The following is a 21,849-nucleotide window of genomic DNA, read 5'->3' as shown; positions in this document are numbered from 1 at the left end:
TATAATATTTTTTTCAATAGGAGTACTAATAAATAACCATTCCAAATTGTACTTGGGAGTAGTCCTATAAATGCTTCTAAAGTAGAAGATTTTTTTGAATAGTTGAAGAACATCCATGAGGAACTAAAGAAGTACATTAAAGAGATGAATATGTAGTACAAGGATAAGGCTTATGTGAAAAGGATGTATAAGGAGGTTTAGATTGTAGATGAAGTTATGGTTCATTTGATAAAGAGGCATTATCCAATGGGTACATTTAATATGTTAAAAATGAAGAAGTTTGGACTGTCCAAGATAGTGAAAAGGCATGATTTGGAAATTCCTATGAAGTTGAGTTTCCTAGAAAACTAAATATTTTACTAGTATTTAATATTCCCAATTTGGTAGAGTATCATGAAGGGTGATAAACATGAAGTTTCAAAAGTGAAATGGAGTATTCTAGTAACTAGTTTACCTAGAAAGGACATTGAGGAGAGATTGGAAAGTTGTGTTGGCAGGAGCACAAGAAACATAACTTATGAAGAATATCTAGTCAAAATAGAAAGGGAGACCACTAGTGGATTCATCATGGAAAACAAGGAAGCAGGTTGACTATTTTTGGTTTTCTTCTAAACACCTAAGACATCATGGGGTCACTTCCAAAATTACCTCGAGTGTTTAATGCAAGAGCATCTTGGGTGTAAGAGATATCTTGCATCACCAACGAATATTTCCTTTCTATTTCTTTAATAAGGGTTGTATCAATGTACAATTATCTACTTAGTAAGTAAGTGATATGAGCTTTAAATATTCTAATTTTAGAGGTGAATGTTCATCCTGGATATATCAATCTACTAGTCAAGGCTTAGTACCATATCATGAGTATTTGTTGAGTTATTATATATTTTTGGAGTACAATTTTGGTATAAATACTTCATATTCAGTTTTGAAAGCATTAGAGGCCTTGGATGGGCTTTATAAATGGATCGACTAAGGTTCGCGTGAGTCAGGCACTATAGATTAGAAGCTGTGGATTTCAAAAGTGGAACTATAATATCCAATTAGAATAACAATTCAAAATTTATGGCCTTCCAAAGTTAGGCTGACCAAAATTTCCAAAATAAGTGTCCAAGGTGTATAGGGCCAACTCTATATGTAATTTTAGAGTTATTCAGTCTCAAGGTTTAGGGTCTTAGGCTATGTAAAGATGCCTATATAAGGAATTCCCATACATTGTCTAGGACAACTCTAGTGATAGTTTGTAGCTCTATATTGAAAATTATTATGAGGAATACAAACATGTAGGTTTGCATATTGTATTTCAAAATTTTTTTATTCTTCATTTGTAGCAATAATAAGAAGCCTATATTTGGTTCTCATACATTGTTATTATTTCCTTATTTTTGTTATCTATTTGTCAAGCGTGCTCCCATAATAGAAACAAGCGAGTAACAACAATATGTGATATTCAAATATGAGATCCTTATGATTGCCATAAATGTGAAATTAGATATTTTTGAATTACAATATTAAACCCTCATGGGTGCCTTCCTTATATTAATTTGCAAGAAAGAGTTACAAACTATCACCCAAAGTTGTCCTAGATAATGTATAAGCATTCCTTATAGAGACATGTTTACATCACCGAGGAAGTTTCTTGACATGAAACCCTAACCCTTGAGACTAACTAACACTAAAATTACATATAGAGTTCACTTGATACACCTTTGACACTTATTTTTGAAATGTTTTTTGACGCAACTTTGGAAAGTCCTTAACTTTGGTATAATTTCTCTGATTGGATATTATAACCACTTTTTTTGAATTTGTAATTTCTAATCTACAATGCCTAACTAACATGATCTTTAGAGCCTATTCAAGGAATCCAAGGCCTTCAAAATTGAGCTTTCATTTTTTATACCAAAATTGCATGCCAAAAATCTATAGTAACTCCATAAATACTGATGACATGCCACTAAGCCTCAACTAGTAGGTTGATATATCCAAGATGAACATCCACCATCAAAATTAGGATATTTTGAGCTCATAAGACTAAATGAATATGTAGAAAGCCTTTAGGAACAAAAAATTTGTACTAAGACAACCCTTATTCAAGAAACAAGAAGGAAATATTTTTGGATGCTGCAAGATTGGTCTTACACCCAGGAAGTTGCTACATAAAAAATATGGTCTCCACTTTATTAACCAGTCAAAATGTGTTGGAAGATGCTTATATAGGTGTGGTTTTTTTCATTCTAACTTTCTTGAATTCATATCATTGATGAAATATGAACTGATTGCTCATATTCATCAAAATGAAAAACATGCAAAAGTTGCATTTTGTAATTTAAAAAAAAATAAAAATACAACATTTGAACATCTTTTAGCCTAAAACTCCATGACATCAAAAAAAAAAAAACCAAAGCATCACAAATCATGCCAAGACACGATTTGTTCATCAGATGTCAAATTTAAACCTTGATTGACCCTTTGACCAACATTGACTTGAGTTGTCTGAATGACTACCATAGCCCTTTTGAGACAAAAACATGATCAAATAACTTCAAATAAACCTAACATGAATACAAAATAGTATAAACATAAAATATTCTCCTCCTAATAATTGAAACAAAAACATTTCAATGATACACATAGTGAGGATATTCTCTATTCTCTTGGACCAATTGCAAGGGATTATTGGTGCCTTCTTGTGGAATTTGGAGGTCTTGGTTTTCTATATAATCAAAATGATGGAGTATACCATTGTGCTAGAAATGAGTGATCAAAGCCTTAATTAGTGATGAGGATTGAAAAGTTCTTCTTAGATATTATATTTTGTTAGGATTTGTACTCAATAGACTTAGGTATAGAAGTGGATTAGATTTCAAGTCCATGTTATGAGGAAAGACCTTGATCAGATGTAGAGTACCTTTTGTGCAAATTTCTTTTATAGAGCCTTGGATGCTTCTAATTTGTAGCTTTGGTTGGCTTGAGATGGGTTTTCTCTATGGATTTTCATTAACCAATGTAGCCTCTAGGGATCATCATTTTTTAACTTGAAAGTGCTTCTAGTTCCTAAGATCTATGGATTTAATGCTCTACGTCTCTACAAACATGATATTGGAACACTTCATGACCTATTCTCAAGAGTTTAAATGAGTATCTATTCATGAGAAGACCTTCAAGCCATGCTTTTTTCTATCTCACCTAGATAGATAAAATTTATGATATGTTGTTCTAACCTTTTTATTAAGGAATGTTACATAAATATAGCATTTAATCAATCAAGGCCTAATGGAAGGATTAAAAGTGGTATCCTTATACTTATCTTTTTATATACAAACTCATGATGGGTTATCATTGGCTAGTGCCTCATTTTACAATGGTCACCATTCCTAACCAATTGTGGTATTTGCAATCTATTTAGAGAATTCAATTATTTCATTTTCTCACTATTTGGTTTTCTACTGTGCAACCCAACATTCCATAATTTCCTTGGTGTGGTCTTTTTTAGCAAATGCCTTCTAGATTTACACTTAGACACTTAGGGCTTTATGATCACATGTATCCTTTTTTACTACAACTCAAAATATGCCTATACATTTTGTGGCTTTGTAAAAGAGCTCAATAGTTTCCAAAATTGATTCCTGATTTTTTCAAGTTATTTAGGCTAGAACCTTTCTCTTAGCCCATGGTTTTTTTTGGCAATTCAGACAAATATCCCTTTAATTTTTCTTGGTTATAGAATGTTCCTAGGGTGGAGATTTTTTTCACACTTTGGAGGGATAGAATTGTTGTTTTGTTCAATCCCAACTTTCTTGTTATCACTATTCCTATGTACACTACAGAATTTATTTTAACAATATGACAATTTTCATATTAGTGCATTTGGATGAAGTGGCTCTTGAAGTAGTCCAAATGTGGGGGTATATGCAACATTGGAGTAATGCCCCTTGTATGGTTGCTAATGTGTTGTTGAATTATTTTTCTCCTAGCTATACTCTACTCCATGGTTGTTGTCAATGTCATAGCTCCTCCATACATTTTTCCTATACCTTACTATGTGATGACCCTCATCACTCCTCTTCCTAGGGTGGTAATGTGTGGCGATGTCACACAACTTTTTCTCATTTCCTAGTAGTTCTCACAAGCTTGAAATGTGAGGGGATTCTATTTGGCCTACTCCCACTTCCTCTAAGTGGTTTTGTTGTCTAGATTTGGATATTTTTCAACTTTCAAGGGAAGAATGAGAAGAAAAAGGAAAGAGAAAGATGAACATAGGTGGTCCTACCTAGACACAACCCCTGGCACTACTTATGCATGGAGTAAAAAACATGATCATAATCTCCCTCCCCAGAACAAGCACTACTATGGTCGCTTGTGGTGGATATCTCTATGTTGTGTCCATGCTTTCTTGATGAATAGTTGATACTTTTAATGGCTTAGGACTTTGGCCAATCAATTCTCATAGGGTGATCTTGTATCTTCCAATCTTTTTCATATGAATATGTACATTAATATTATCAATTGATACACAAGACTTATTTATCAAAAAATATGTATTATAATCTCGTAATGATGAAGAACATCCATTAATGAAGATATAAGAATCTTTTAACCCAATGTATTCTTAGCACTTACCCAATAAGAAGTTATACTATTATAAAAATAATATAGACTCAATAGAATTTTTCCTTAATAGAAATTGTAATAATTTTTTTATATTAAAATATTATAATAATTTAATTACCCTAATAACAATTTAAAACTAACTTTAATATGATAATATAACAACGAAATAATATTTATTATAATATAATTCTAACAAGCATTAATAAAAAAATTATTATCACTAGAAATATTTTACTGGTTTTAACTTGAATAAAGTAATAGTAGAGTATCTGAAAAATAGATCTGATTACACAGCGTTAAAAAGGTAACCAAAAACCATCTGTGTTGATTAGGGTAGAAACCAATAATCGAGAAAGGAAGAATGGGAATTTAGAGCTAGCTCTCTGTAATCATCTTGCTTATATTCCCTGACAGAAACAAGAATTCTTCTAAAACCTTAGCCTAGAAAGATGCAATTTGCTTCCGAGGAGTCCAGTGATGCATAGCAGTGTTTCCCGCTCCACTAATGACCAGACCAACTTTACGGCTTTTCCGATACGTTTCCGTTTTCCAACCTTTTCAACCCATGCCGAATGCTTTCTGCTCCGTATTCTTTCTTTCTGTCCCTCCATTCCTGGTGAAACTGACAAGAATAGAAATGAACTAAGGTAAAGAATAGTTTAACAAGATCTCATGTTCTTAAAACAAGTGAAGCAAAGGCTAACTTGATGTAAGGCTCCACCTTCTCGGTTACTCGAGTATTAGCGTGGACACAAATAATTTTTTTCTTTATTGGGAGGAGCATAACACAGTTTGCTGTGCGCAAAATAGTCTTTTATGGGTTTTAATATGTTTAGATATACAAGGAATCAAAATCTGTATTTCCCGTGCTTCCCCATCATAGCGGCTTCTTTTCCCCAATGGCTTGTTGGGGAATGACAGAATCTTCGGGGAAGGTTTGGGGAACGTTTAGCATATATTGAGGCCACTATAATCTGTCCTCCATGTAACCTCAGTATATTGTAACCACTCTATTCTGTCCTTCCTGCAACCTCAGTATCTTTAGACCACTATAATCTGTCGTCCACACTGCCTCACATAGTCTGGTCCTTTGAACAGGTGAGTTGTGTGTACCAAGGTATTTCTTTAGTAAATGGTGTTCCCTAAGCGGAGAACATCTTTCCCCCATACATTGCTATTTGAAGGAATAAAATTATGTTGTTCATCTGGACCATCGGGAAAGCTAACCACATTGCCTCGACATAAAAACATCGCTTTACTACTCAAAGACGTTTCTTTAAGACCTGCATACTCAACTGTATTTCAAAGGAGTTGTCTTTTTCCTTAAAGCTCGTTGTTTTCCTCGCAAAAATAAACAATGCACGCGTATGCTCTTTCTATAATTAGAATACTTATAAGCTAAAACAGCTCATAAGGAGTTTCCGCTACTGGTAAAAATAAAACCACTTGCTTCTTATCTCTGTGTTACCTTTATAACCTCTTTCCAAACGATCATTATTCTTTTTGTTCAGTTATGTAAAGGAAGTTAAAATATTGTTTCCCCTCAGAAGCTCCGATGTATCGATTCAGTACGTGAGTTATGGGAGGTTATACATTTCCTAAATCTTATATGTCAATGATGGAGGATGAAGTTGGATGATGACACGTCACTCATTTTCTGTATGATCTCATGAAAGGGTGAAGTGAAATGATGACGCATCACTCATTTCCTCTATTGTCCTACAAATGTGTAACCAAGTTCAATTGTGTTGCGGACCAACAAGGTATGGACACCTCACGGGGTTTGCTTATATTGTGTGAAAATTTTGATGAAAAGTTTTTTCTCATTCCATTTTTTTTTTTGAACCCAAATCATGTTTAGGGTAGTCTCAAAAATGGTAGTGGTTTGTTCATTTGTCTCTTCTAGTTTTACAAACTTGTTTTTCAGATTTCCCATCTTTGATGACATGAAGCTTAAGGTCATTGTTTGGATTGAATTTTTAGGACTATCCTTGTTGGCTATTTTTGTCAAATATTGTCCAAACTCTAGGTTGAGTAGTTTGAAATCAATCTTGCAAACAACTGAACAAATTAATTGATATAGAGATTGGTGGGAAATGTTTCTCTTATTGAGTCATGTAACAAAATGTACCCATTACATGTTTCCATTGTCAATATAGAAACCATAAGATTAAGGATTTTCCTTTACCAACTCCCAAGACTAAATCTCCCCCTTAGAAGACTAATTCTTCTTATGGTCCAAAAATCCTAAAGGAAGATTGCAATTGGACAACTATGGTGTGTAAAGGAAAGCACACTTTACTCTAATCATGATTTAGCTAACACAATGTTGCCACCAAAGGATTGTGCATCATCAAATATTTTAAGGAGTATACCACCTAACAAACTAACCCGCCTCCCTCCCTACATCTACCTAGGGTAATTCAAACCCTGCTTGTAAGGAGAATCTTTTATTGGCCAATTTTTCTTTGACAACACTAATTAGATTTTTTTTTTTTGGGAGTTCGCACTCCATAACTAGCCTCTTTGGTTTGTAGTGCTTTAAATTCCTCATGTCGATCTCCCACCTTTCCTAGGAGGGATTACATTAAATAAAAAACACTGAGCAAAACAAAGATGATCCCAAGGGAATATTATCATATTTTCTATTTCGATTCTAAGTTCCTACATAATAGTTTCTCATCTCTTGGGGACAAGGATGACAAGAATGATGCATCATAATAAATTTTATCATATTAATTGTTAGAAGTCTAACAAAACTCTCATATTTAAAGATGCAACTCAAGAAAGGGGAATCCCTAAAGGAGATGTCCAACCAAGTGGCAAGGGTATACATAGGAAGAAACAACACAGTAGATGAATGAAACCACAATGTTTAATTAATTATATGAATCTCCAATGATAATTTATTACGACATGTTAGGAAACAAGACCTACCTAGTTGCAACCTTATAATTGATGAAAATCCAATGTACAATCCTAAGATCTTGAACTATTAATCTTCCTCCTATGTCGCTTATTCTTGATACATCACACAAATATTACATAAATAGTCACCACAACACATAGGTCAGGTCAAGAGATTCATACTTTGTAATAATTAGGGACACATGGTACAATAGATCAGATAGGATTAACATTGAAGAAAATAGACTTAAAAGAAAATAGACTTAAAAGAAAATAGACTTAAAAGAAAATAGACTTAACATAACGTATGATCTTGAATATAGGCCCACACATGTTCTATGAATCATTGCAAAGAGTCTTTAATGACCACAAAAAGCACTACACACTGCATAATGGAAATCTATCGATCAGTTGAGACACCAATAAAGAACACACAATTGGAGAGAGAGAGAAACCATTAATCAAATAGAAATCCAAATGTTGAATGATCATATTCAAGAATGACTTAAATTTGGTGTTCATCAATTCTTTGGGATCATACAAGCTAAAATATACAATTAAAAGACCACATCCACAATCACCTACACTAGAAAATAGAAATAAAAGAACAAAGCAAAAACAAAATGATGTAATATTTCCAAGAACATAAATGCTCCTACATTAGACACATGAGGCTATTAAGAGACTAATTTCCACACTAAGATCCATTTCCATCTTTAGCGAAAACTAAATTCTCCAATTGAGATAAAGAAAGCTAAGAGTGGTGTTCAAATAGTCTATTCTTTGATTAATCTTTGTCCTTCAAATAATCCTTTCCTCTAGTACTCTTTTGAATTCTACTGTAAAAAATCCTCTCAACCTCATCAATCTTTTTCTCAGGATAATTTGTTCCATAAGTTAAGAAACAAAAGGATTGTGATAGTCATACAAATTTGAAACATTAAATACCATTTGAATTTCCACATAGTTGGGAAACTCAACCTCAAAGGTCTTATCACTACCAAATTTCCTCAAGATCCTATATGGTCTAGATTTGATCATCTTCAAATTTCTATATGTTTTGACTCAAAATATGTTCATCTTGAAATGAATCATAGCCTAACAACTTACTATAAATGTAATGCCTCGCTTGGAGATCCTTGGGACAATGATAAATAAAAACCAAGATATACATATTTTTTGAAACAAAAAGCATGGAATTAAGCCACAAAATCATGAAATTGTTCATAAGATCACAACAAAAGACTTAACCAATCAACACAGGCAACCAACAAATCTCCAAGCATCACTACCAACTAGTGCACAAAATAAGAAAAGAGACAACAGAAAAATCTAAATACTTTGATTTTTTGAAGCCTAGAAATACTAGCAAACCTAAAGGGTAGTCAAATCACCAATATGCATTTCATAAAAAATAGTGGAGATACCCCCATTTTCCACACTAGGAAATACAACCTACAGTCTCACAAGAGGAAGTACCTCTCCACATGAGTTAGTGTGTGGCATCACATGAGGAACTACCCTCTTGTGTGAGGAAACCTTTGGTTTAGCCAGAAATTCACTCCACTCTATTGCCAAGGGTTGTGTAAGAGAATGCCCAAATCTGCACAAGGAAGTGCCATGTCTGAAGCAAGAGAGTACAATCTCCATCAAGCTTCCACCATGCTTCACATGAGAGAATGATTTCTCACACAATAGAACACATTCTCTAATGAGGAAACACTTCTCTGATGTGAGGAAGTATAATAGTAAACAGGGAAAATGAAAGATTGAAAAGTTGGAAAAATATATCCTCCACACTGGGGAGTACTAGATTCACAAATCAAGGCTTGGACACTCAAAAAACAAGGTAGCAACATGTAGAAAGAAATATCATAGTATACAAAAATAGCTAAGTTGTAATAACATCATGAGACCTTGAAGGCCCTAGCCATCCCTCATGCGTAACATCCCAAACTGCAGACTAGATAATCAGAGTTTTATAATGAGGGTGTCATTACTACAACATAATAACATCATAAGAACAGGAACATATAGTATGCTAAACAAATAAAGCAACATAAACTTGAACTAAGTGAATCACATTATCTAACTATAATCTAACATCATAAATAAGGAATGCCTCAAATAAACTATCACCATCTAAACATGATATAAAAGCATTCCAATTAAAGTATAAATCACAAGGAAACATACTCCAGAATCTTGAATATACCAAGTGAATATCTAGCATCGGTCACAACTGGGAATAGAAAATCTCTATATATCGGTCCTCAATAGTGGTATATTTTGCTATGCCTTCCAACCACATGAAACCTGTCGGTCCACTCATGCTAATGGAGATAATGATCCAACCACAAATACACATAAAGAAAACATCCATGGCTAACACTCATGCCAAATAGTAAAGAGGACTGCAACCAAGATTTTGGGACAATGCAAGTGCATTGGGTCATGGTTAGACATTCTATGGGCCACTATGTAGGGGTTTTCTAGAAAGTAAGTATCTTGGCATCAGATGTCCCAAGCTAGTGTTGACAACTCAGACTCACCGAGGGAGGAGCAGAACCACGTGTCTTCAGACTTAACCAGGTGCTCACATAACATTTTATTATCTTAAATTTATCAACTCGTTAGTTTATTTAGTTATCACTTGTTTAAAAATTCTTTATGCCAACCCTCTAGGAAATAGTCACCAAGGTTGTGAGAGAAGCCCCTCCATTCTACCCTACATACCCATACTCATCATATGATGAGTGACTATAGGCATGCAAATTCTGAGTCCAACCCCAATGAATATAACTCTGCTGAATATAATAGGGAGTTTAGGCCTTGCAAGCCACCTAAAAAATGCATGTGCACATGCTCCTATGTGGATGCACCACCATCATCAAGATCATAAAATAAGGGTTGGATGAGAACATAGGTAAAATAAAACTCAACTAAATACAAGCTCAAGAGTATGGATGCAATGTACATCCCAATGTAATATAAAATTGTAATAGTGGTTGGACAAACATCCTATAGATAATCTGAGTCTACAACCAACATCATGCCAAGAGAACCTAAGAAAACTAGGCGTCATGCAAATCAAAGCAAAAACCTCAAAATCCCCAATGTTGATGAAAATCAATGAAAATAAAACCCATTTACCCCAAGGATGAATAAATCATAAAAGTCCAATAAAAATTAGGGTCAGACACCATGTGAAAAATTGTTAGCATATTAGTGCAAAACCCTAAAACCTCATCCCAAACATTAGGAAAATGTTCATACTTGACCTATTGATCTCATTTTGGTTTTGAAATATGAGAGACAATACACTTAATTTGTTACTTAATAGTACTTAGTGTGTGCTGAGAAAGTAGTGTATATCAACCATAAGATGTCAAATAATGCATGTTGAGCAAAATATATAGTATGTGCTTAGCACCTATATCTGTCAACTAGATAATTAATGTCGAATTACTCCAGTGATGAGAAAACTAATATATGTTGAGTGATTGAAATTCTAGGTGAACAATTGATCTTGAGCCATTTAGAGGTCATGTTACATCATTGAAGATATAGTGAATGTCAAGCATTAGAGGCTTCAAGTGTCGAGCAAACATTTTTGGACATAGATGTTTATAATGGCACAAAATCCTATGTAAACTATTTTTGGGCTGACTTAAAGATTTTTTATGATTCTAGAAGATAAGAATGAATCTATATTAAGGAACCCTATGCAATAATGTGACTAATTAGAAAAAGGAATTAGTTAAGTGACAAAATGGGTAAATTGTAGTCATTTATTTGTACCTAACCTTTGGTCACCTAAGTCTTCTTAAGGTGGAAAATCCCTAAAAGAGCCTTTGTGAAGGGAGACATTTGCATGTGCAAACAAGAGCATTCTTGGTGACTAAGGAGATGTAAAATGATTGAATTTCATAATTAGTTAGAGGGAATAGAGGGAAGTAAAGAGATGATAGAAGTGATACATTTTCTCATGAGGATCAAGTATGCATCAGGAAAGAGAAGATCTGATATCTAGCAGAGAGATGCTAGCTGCAGGATCAAGGTTGAAACATTCGAATAGGTGAATCAATAAAAATCTCTTAATTGAGTAGGCCTATTAGACTTTTGCAAATCCTTTAACATGGTGCTTACTTTATTGTAAGCTGAAGTCCTTTAACTAAACACAATTTTAGAAGGGTATTGAAATCTTTTAACAGGGTCAAACCTAATATTCTTTGTAAGCCTACTATAAGCCATTAATAGGGTAGACCATTTCCAAGGTAGATGAAATTTTATGATAAAACTTATCGTAACCTTAATTGGCTACACTTTACAACTGCAATAGTGAATATTTGTGGGTGTTATCCCCACCCTAGTTTTACCTTCTCATTGGAGGGTTTCTTGGCAAACAAATATCTTGTGTCAAATGTGTTAATTATTTTCATGCTATGGATGAATATGTTTAGTTTTGTATTTTAGTTTACATGTAAATTGTGAGATGGATGTGTAATGAATATTTTAATGGTTATAGTTTTGAATTATTAATTCACTCCCCCCCTCTTAGAGTTTACTTTCCTTATTGTTATTTCCAACAATTGATATTAGAGCCTAGTTGTCTGAAAAGAAAATCTTTGCAACTTTGAGGAAAGATCTTGAAGATGGAAGTCTACAAGTTGGGAAAAGTTATTGAAAACCAAAAGATTGAAAATTATCTTTTCCTACATCAACTCAATGAAGCAAGATATCAATTGAAGCACTCATTAAAGACAAGGAATGAGATATCTATTGAGCAAAATGACACACATTACCACAGTATGTGCAGGATCATAGTGTGCCAAAAATGGTAATCTAAAAAAATATGTAGTTCTGAAATGCCTCAAAGAATTTGATAATCTATTCCAACTTTTTTCCACCCTTCCTAATACTAAATGAAAACAATTAATACCTTTATAAGGCCTACTATATCTTTTGATACCAACCCTATATGGTCAACTTAAAAAATGTCCTGAAAAAGTGTATTTTTGGTCTATTCCTTTGTGTTTTTTACTTCAAACATGTAGCTGATGAAAAGGGTTTCTTAAGAATGTTCTTATCTTTCTATAAATTTAAGGTTTGTCAAATTATGAGTTTAGTACGTAATAATTACTAATTTTCTAATGGAGTTACATATAAAGAGTTGATTGATACACTATTTGAAAAACAACGATAACTTTCAAAAGGTGCAACATTTTGAAATCCAAAAGATGCATCACACTTTATGTTTCTTCTACTATAAGAAAAGAAAAAGAAAATTTAAATTTTTCTTTATTTTGAATTAATTAAGGTGGACAAACAAGAGAGTTCTTTTTTCTAAAAATACTGAAGTAGAAAATTAATAAGGATTTATTTATTTAGAATAAAGATACCCAAAAATATGTGTCGCATCCAGGCATGACTCTACTTCTTATATCTATAATATAATTAAAAAAATATTATCATTTGATTTTGATTAAGGTGGTTAGATGTACATCTACTTATTATTTTTCTCATGAAATTTTTGTACTATTCCATTAAAATTTAAAATTTTGATCAATGAATTTTAATTTTTTTTCTTCAAATAAGGCCTAGTAGTTTAGAAACTAAATTCAATTTCCTAGAGATTCTTTTGTCTCAACTTTTGGATATAAAGTTTATAACATGTAGAAAATTGTATGTCAAGTCGACATAACCCTGATTTTGTGATCTTTTACTACCACTCAAGAGCATAGTTTTTTTGACCATGATCCTGCACATATCGAACAAGAGAAAGAGACTACTTAATTGTTTGCAGATGGAAACTCAAGTGAGTTTGATGCAATAGTTGCTGATATGATGGAAAATAATGGTGCCCTAACTAAAGAGTTTAGAAATCTTAAGATAGAACAAGAAGTACAATCCATATTGCTATGTGAGGTGACCAAGTAGAAAAAGAAAGTTGAGGAAGACGAATACATGATTGAAGATGACCAATAGACTAGAATAGAAGACATCAAAGGTACAAAGCATTGCTAACATGCAACTAGAAACAATGAATCAAGTGATGATTATCAATCATGAATTGAATGGAAAGCACATTGAGATCAAAACTTTGAAGGTATATAATGAACAATTGAAGAATGATCTAAGAAGAGAAAACTAATTTCTTGAAAGTTTCAACAAACTAAGTGAAGCTGTCAAATACTTTGAGAAATTGATGAGATCTCCTAGATCTAAGAATGATACTACTAGATTGTGATACATATTACTAACAGAGGAGATTCGTCTAAAAGTGGTGAACAAAGAAACAATAAAGGTAAGAACTACAAACCCACTTGTCATAATTGTTTTTGCAAGAAGAACAATGTAAATTAGAACCCTCAGAAGAAGTTTAAGGGTTGCTATCATAATTGGAACAAAGAAGGACATTAAGCACATTAATGCAAGACCAAGACTTCAATTACACAAAGATTTGAAGGATATAGACACAATTGTCAGAAGTATGGACATAAAGCATATGAATATAGATCTAATGCCAAGTGGACATAAAACAAGTAGACAAAGGGAAAAAAATTAAAAAATCCTACAGTTGGGATTCCAATACAATCTATAGTTGTCACTATTGTCCAAAATATGGACATGTTGTTGAGAATTTTATTAGAAAACATTTCAAAAGTGATTGTAGTAGATGGTTAAGTCAAAATACATGCTTTAGTTGTTTGACAACTAGTCACATTAGCAAAAATTATCAAACAAGGTTAAAAGCACCTAGCAATGAATTCAACAAAGGAAATCAAAAGGTATATTGAACTAATATCCTAGTAATATATTTTACTATTGGAAATGATTGAAAAAGATCATACATAAAAAGTAATGGAAATAGTAAAGAATATTCGCAATCATTTTTTTGCCATTGATGTCAAACTTGCTACTTGCGGGAATGACAATTTCTTTAGTGATCCAAATACTATCAATTGGTTGATTGACAAGGAGGAGGCAATCAATAAGATGTAACTAGAACACTTAGAGAAAGATTGAAGTTATGATGTTGTAATGAAGTGTAAGGATCAGCTAAACCATTGATGAAAAAGTGTATTGATGACATACTCTAAGACACAGAGAATGGGCACACTAAAACATATCAACGATGTAAGGTTTTAGCTAAGTCATTTGTAAAGCCTTACTAAGTTCATTAGAGAGAGAAAGCTGAGCAAGCTAGTTAGTGCCAAACAGATTCTTAATTGAAGCCGAGCAAGTTCAACTTGAGTAGATATTGAGTGATCTTCAGATGTCGAGTAAAGAACAGATGTCGAGTGATCTTCAGATGCCGTGTGATCTTCAAATGTCAAGTGATCTTTATATGCTGAGTAAAGATCAAATGTTAAGCAAAGATCAGGTGTTGAGTAGATACAAGTGCCAAGTAACACAGAGGTGCCAAGCATCAGTAAACCAATAATGTCGAGTTACTGTATTATGTCACAAATTAGAGATTCGCCAGATCTGAGCCAACAAGGTTGTTATCTAGAATTTTATGAATCAAATAGAAGATAAGAGTAATGAGCTGGTGGCACAAAACATCATGCAAAATGTTTTTGGAGAATACAACTGGACTTTAGATGAAGTTTCTAGATAAGAGCAAGATATGGGGTAGATACATTGTACCCTACCTAATCTACCTAAAACCCTAAAATTGGAGAGGAAGAATGGAGTGGAAAAGGGACTTCAAATTTCTATTTAAGGAGAAATAAGGTCACAAAGCAAAAATGGAAGGAGGTCAAGCATGAAAGCATAAAGTACTAAAGGAGGTACTAACGAGTAAAGGAGAACAGTTACTCTGCTTCAATAGATGACCACATATATGGTTGCATTGGTATGATGAGTAAGAAGACTTAAGGAGACAAAGCTTGAGATGACAAGCTATCAGAGTTGAAGTGATTAATTCCAAGCAAAAGGATTGAACTGAAGTGTGATCTGAAATCTGCAAGAAATGTTGTAAGTTGTGTCAGATCAAAAAGCCATTATTGTTACTCTCTAGAAATTGTAACAGATAGTTTAAATCCTATGGACTTAGGTTGGTTTAATAGCCATGTTGTAAATCCTTTAACAGGGTGACATTCCAAGTGAATGTTCTAAAGTCCTTTTACCAGGCCCATTCCTAACAGTATGGTGAAATCCTCTAACAAGGTCACATTTAACAGTGTGTTGTAAGTCTTTAACAGGGTAGGCCTTTAACAGGGCATCACTTTAGAAGAGTGAAAATTAAGTAGCATGTTACTGGTGGTTTTTTTTCAAATTGGGTTTCCACGTAAATCACTATGTCATGAGTTGATCTTGCATGTTTTATTGTTGCATGTTGATTTGCTATAACTTGCTAGGATGATTGATTTAAGTTTGGATGGATGAAAAGTTTATGGGCTCACTATAATTTGTGAAAAAGTATTATTAGGGCATTTAGACTTTGCATAACTGATTCACCCCCCCTATCAGTTATTCTAAAGAATTCTAACAATTGGTATCAGAGCCTTGCTGCTGACTTAGTTTAAAGGGGCTAGAAGTAGAAAAAGATCAAAATGCCTAAGAGAGAAGTTCCCAAGCTCGACAAAGACAACTTTGTTGCATGGAAAATTTTTTTGAAGCTACATCTTGGATCCATAGGAGATTATGCCCAAAATTCAATTGTTACTGAACATGTTGATCCACTTGGTACTCTTACTACAAAAGATTTGAAAAACAAACATGAACACAATCGGACAATGCTAGAGATTGGTTCTACACTCAACTGTGTTGAATTGATGATATCAAAGGATGTGACACTGCATTCAAAATGTGGAAAGCCCTATCAGACATCTATGGAGGAGATCAGAATGTCCAAAGAGAAAAAAGAGAAATCCTCAGAGGAAAATTTGATGATATGAAAATGGAAGAAAGTGAGAATGTTACTCAGTATGGTGCTAGAGTAAAGGAAGTGGTAAGTGCAATAAGATGTTTAAGTGGTCAATTTGGTGAAGATACTATTAATAGTAAGTTCTTAAGAACCTTGCTCTCTATCTATGCTATCAGAGTATCAGCAATACAAGAGCTAAGATGTGTACCAGGAAACAATCTAAGTTTTGAAGGAATAGTGGGTAGACTCACTATATTTGAGTTATGTAACTTTGACAACTACAGACCTGAGAATGTTGATTCTACTTTCAAGGGCAACCTATTGCTAAAAGATATTGAACAGGTGAAATCAAAGAAATGAAGAAAAATGAAATATGTATCCAGTGACAGTAGCACTGATGAGGAAGATGTGGAACAATTAGAAGCATTACTAGCTAGAAGATTTCATAGAGGCAAAGGGAAATTCAAAGGTAAGATGCCTATCATTTGTTTCAATTGCAATGAATTAGGACATATTGCTGCAAGGTGTACAGAGAAAAAGCATTACAAGGAAGGCATCAAGTACAAATACAAAAGAGAAGATGATAAGAGAGATTACAAAGACAAAGGCAAGAAGTGCTATATTGTTGAAGAGAAATCTGATGATAACAATGATGAAGTTGTTTATGTAGCCATGAAGGACCAATCTGATGAAGAAGAACCTACAACAATGATAACATCTATGAACAAGAATGACAGATGGATCATAGATAGTGGATGCTCACATCACATGATAGGAGACAAAAGTAAGTTTGTTGACTTTACACAGTATGATGGAAATAGTGTTAAATTTGGTAATTATGCTCCATGTCAAATAATAGGAAAAGGCTACATTAAGCTCATAGGAAAAATTTCATGCGATAATACATACTATGTTGAATGACTAAACTAAAATTTGTTGAGTGTCTCACAGTTAGGAAATGTAGGATGCAAAGTAGAATTTGGAAACAAAACTACAAAAATCTATGATACTAATGGTAAACTGATAGGAAAAGGAGATCAAACAAGAAGTAATATTTTTTACCTTGATATGGATGATGTTTTTTGTTTCATTGCAAAATTTGATGATGAATGATTATGGCATAGAAGACTATGTCATGTCAACTTTGACAATCTAGTCAATATTAGTAAAATGAAGAAAGTCAGAGGTTTACCTAAATTGAAGAAGCTTGACAATATCATATGCAAACAATGTCAGTTAGGAAAGATGACAAAGTCAAGTTTCAAAAGCAAAAATGATACATCTAAAGAAGTACTTGAGTTAGTCCATACTAACTTATGTGGTCCAATGGAAGTACAAAGCTACAAAGGAGATAAATATATAATGTTGTTTGTTGATGTCTATTCTAGGATGATGATCATTATGTTCTTAAAGAAAAAATTTGATGGGTTTCAAATGTTTAAGTGGTATGTAGCTAGAGTTGAAAACGAAATAGGAAAGAGTTTGAAATGCCTGAGATCAGACAGAGGTGGTGAATTCACATCAAATAAATTTGAGATATTTTGTAATGACAAAGGAATCAAAAGACAGACATCAGCTCCTAGAACTCCCCCACAAAATAGAATTGCTGAGAGAAGAAATAGATCTATGATTGACTATGCCAGAACATTAGTGATGGAAAAAACTATAGCTTTAAAATACTAGAGAGAAGCTGTAAGTGTAGTTGTTCATACACTGAACCAAGTACAAGTCAAGAAAGGTACAAATACAACACCTTCTCAATTATGGTATGGTCACTTACCCAATGTAAAACATTTCAAAGTACTTGGTTGTAAATGCTTTATCCTTAAAGATGCTAGAAATGGAAAATTTGATGCAAAATGTGATGAATGCATATTCCTTGGTTACTCCACTAGAAGTAAAGCATATGAGTGTTTGAATACTAACACTAACAAAATTGTGGAAAGTGCAAATGTAAACTTTGATGAGCATACATAAGTCCAAGCTAAAGAACCAAAGAGAATAGATGAATATAGAACCTTTGTGTATTCTTATGAAGGAATGCCTATTGACGAGGTTGTTGTCAATCAAATTGGGATTCAACAACAAGTTTTAGTTTCAATCGAGTCACAACTAGTGAATGTCGAGCTACATTCAAAAGCCGAGTTCCAGAATGAATAAAATGCACTTTCTGATCCTGAAGTCAGTACACATGAAAGAGATGAAGAACAACCTGAGAATGAAGTTCATAGTGAACCTAAATCTGAAAGATAAAACATGGAAACAAGGATAGAACCAAGATTATCCAAATATGCAAAAAGATATCACCCTGCTGAACAGATAATTGGTGACAAAGATGCAAGACCAATGACAAGGAAAGGACTAAGACATGAATCATGTCTAATTAGCAAACTTGAACCTAAGATAGTATATGGTGCATTACAAGATGATGACTGGTATAAAGCTATGGAAGAAGAGATTGATCAAATAAAGAAGAACAAAACTTGGAGTTTAGTTCCCAGACCAGTTGACAAGAATGTGATTGGCACCAAGTGGGTATTCAAAAATAAGTTAGATGAGAATGGTGATATTACTTGAAAAAATCTAGACTAGTATGCAAGGGTTATGCTCAAGAAGAAGGATTAGACTATGGAGAAACATTCACACCTATTGCTATAATGGAAGGAGTAAGAACTTTATTTGCATATGCTACGTATAAAGGTTTTAAAGTCTATCAGATGGATGTAAAGTCTGCTTTTCTAAATGGTATATTGGAAGAAGAAGTCTATATTGAATAACCAGAGGCATTTGTTGATGAGAACAATAGGGATATGGTTTATAAATTACATAAAGCACTCTATGGTCTGAAACAAGCACCTAGAGCATGGTATGAGAGACTTCACAAACATCTAGTGCAAATAGGATTTGAAATAACTAATGATAATAGCAACATGTACATCAAATCAGAAGAAGGTAAGGATATTATTGTATCTGAAATCTTTGTGGATGACATAGTTTTTGGAGGAAAGGAAGAGTTTTGTAAAGACTTTCTTGACAAAATGAAACATGAGTTTGAGATGTCTATGTTTGCAAAGATCAATTTTTTTGTTGGATTGCAAGTATATCAACTAAAACATGGTATATTTGTGACACAATCAAAGTACATCAAAGAGATACATAAACATTTGGATTGGAGGAATCCAAACCAGTCAACACACCAATGGCAAGGGGAAATAACCTTTCCAAAAATGATGTATCAGCTAAGGTCAATCAAACAATGTACAGATCCATGATTGGAAAACTACAATATGTTGTACATAGCAGACCAGACATAACATTAGCAGTTGGAATAGTGGCTAGATTCTCTGCTAATCCCAAAGATAATCATCTCATAGCAGTAAAAAGAATAATGAGGTATCTTAAAGGAACTGATAACTTTAGTCTATATTACAAAAATAATGAGAAGTTTGAGCTCAATGCATATATAGATGTAGATTGGGGAGGCAACATTGATGATAGAAAAAGCACAAGTGGAGGTGCATTATTTTTAGGTAAAAGGCTAGTTATTTGGACTAGTAAGAAACAAACATGTACATCCCATTCCACTACAAAATCAGAATATGTGGCAGCAAAAGTCAGTTGCACAAACATTGTGTGGCTCACACATCTATTGAAACGGATGAAAGAAGAGGTAACCAAACCTGTGATATTGTATTGTGATAATACAAGTGCTATGAACGTATCCAAGAATCCAGTAATGCATGCAAAAACCAAGCATATTGTAATCAAGTATCACTATGTCAAAGAATTGGTAGAAGACAAACAAGTGAAGTTGGAGTACATTCATACAAAGGAACAAACTGTAGATATCTTCACCAAAACATTGCCCAAGGATGCTTATGAATATCTTAGAGGCAAGTTGGGGGTAATGCCCCTAACTCAAGCAGTTTAAAGCAACAAAAAAAGCTACCTTGCATCAAGAGGAACAAATCATTGAAATATCAGAAGAATGATGTAGAGGATGATAGCAGGAGCAAAAACTCCAAATCAGTCTAGCATGGTGATAGAGGGAGAAGACATTAGAGCCAAACCTTATATTTTGCATGATAAAGATGCTACATCTTTGGCATTTATGTCAAAGAGGGAGATATATGCAAAAACTGATCAATACAAAGCAAGAGGGAGATATATGAGATTAGTAGTAAAAATGCAGTAGTCAAGAAAGAAGTAGAAAACATATATAATTTTGGTGGTAATTAAGTTGATCAATTGATCAGTTTTGGTTTGCCATCAATGCAAAGAGGGAGATTGTTGGAAATGATTGAAAAGGGTCATACATAAAAAGTAATGAAAATAGTAAAGAATGTTCTCAATCATTGTTTTTTCATTGATGTCAAACTTGCTACTTGTAGGAATGACAATTTCTTTAGTGATTCAAATACTATCAATTGGTTGATTGACAAAGAGGAGACAATCAATAAGATGTAACTAGAACACCTAGAGAAAGGTTGAAGTTATGATGTTGTAATGAAGTACAAGGATCAGCTAAGCCATTGATGAAAAAGTGTATTGATGACATACTTTAAGACATAGAGAATGGGCACACTGAAACATATCAAAGATGTAAGGTTTTAGCTAGGTCATTTGTAAAGCTTAACTAAGTTCATTAGAGAGAGAAAGTCGAGCAAGCTAGTTAGTGCCAAACAGATTCTTAATTAAAGCCAAGCAAGTTCAACTTGAGTAGATTCCAAGTGATCTTCAGATGTTGAGTAAAGAACAGATGCTAAGTGATCTTCAGATGTAGAGTGATCTTCAGATGCCAAGTAAAGATCAGATGTCGAGCAAAAATTAGGTGCCAAGTAGATATAAGTGCCGAGTAACACAGAGGTGCTGAGCATCAGTAAACCAATAATGCCAAGTTGCTGCATTATCTCAAAGATCAAAGATTCATTAGATCTGAGCCGACAAGGTTATTATCGAGAATTCTGTGAATCAAATAGAAGATAAGAGTAATGAGCTAGTGGCATAGAACACCATGTAAATTTTTTTTGGAGAATACAACTAGACTTTAGATGAAGTTTCTAGATAAGAGAAAGATATGGGGTAGATACATTGTACCCTACCTAATCTACCTGAAACCCTAAAATTGGAGAGGAAGAATTAGGCAAAAAAGGGACTCCAAATTTCTATTTAAGGAGTTATAAAGTCACGAAGAAAAAAGGGAAGGAGGTCAAGCATGAAAGCATAAAGTACTGAAGGAGGTGCTAAGGAGTAAGAGAGAACAGTTACTCTGCTTCAACAGATCACCATAGATATGGTTGCATTGGTATGATGAGTAGGAAGACTTAAGGAGATGAAGCTTGAGATGACAAGCTATCAGAGCTGAAGTGATTAAAGCCAAGAAAAAGGATTGAACTGAAGTGTGATATAAAATTTGCAAGATATGTTGTAAGTTGTGTTAGATCAAAAAGCCATTA

The sequence above is a fragment of the Cupressus sempervirens genome, chromosome 9 (assembly GCF_028749045.1).
Source record: "Cupressus sempervirens isolate cs-2001-9-10 chromosome 9, ASM2874904v1, whole genome shotgun sequence".
NCBI lineage: Eukaryota > Viridiplantae > Streptophyta > Pinopsida > Cupressales > Cupressaceae > Cupressus > Cupressus sempervirens.
This window is presented reverse-complemented; position numbering follows the sequence as displayed.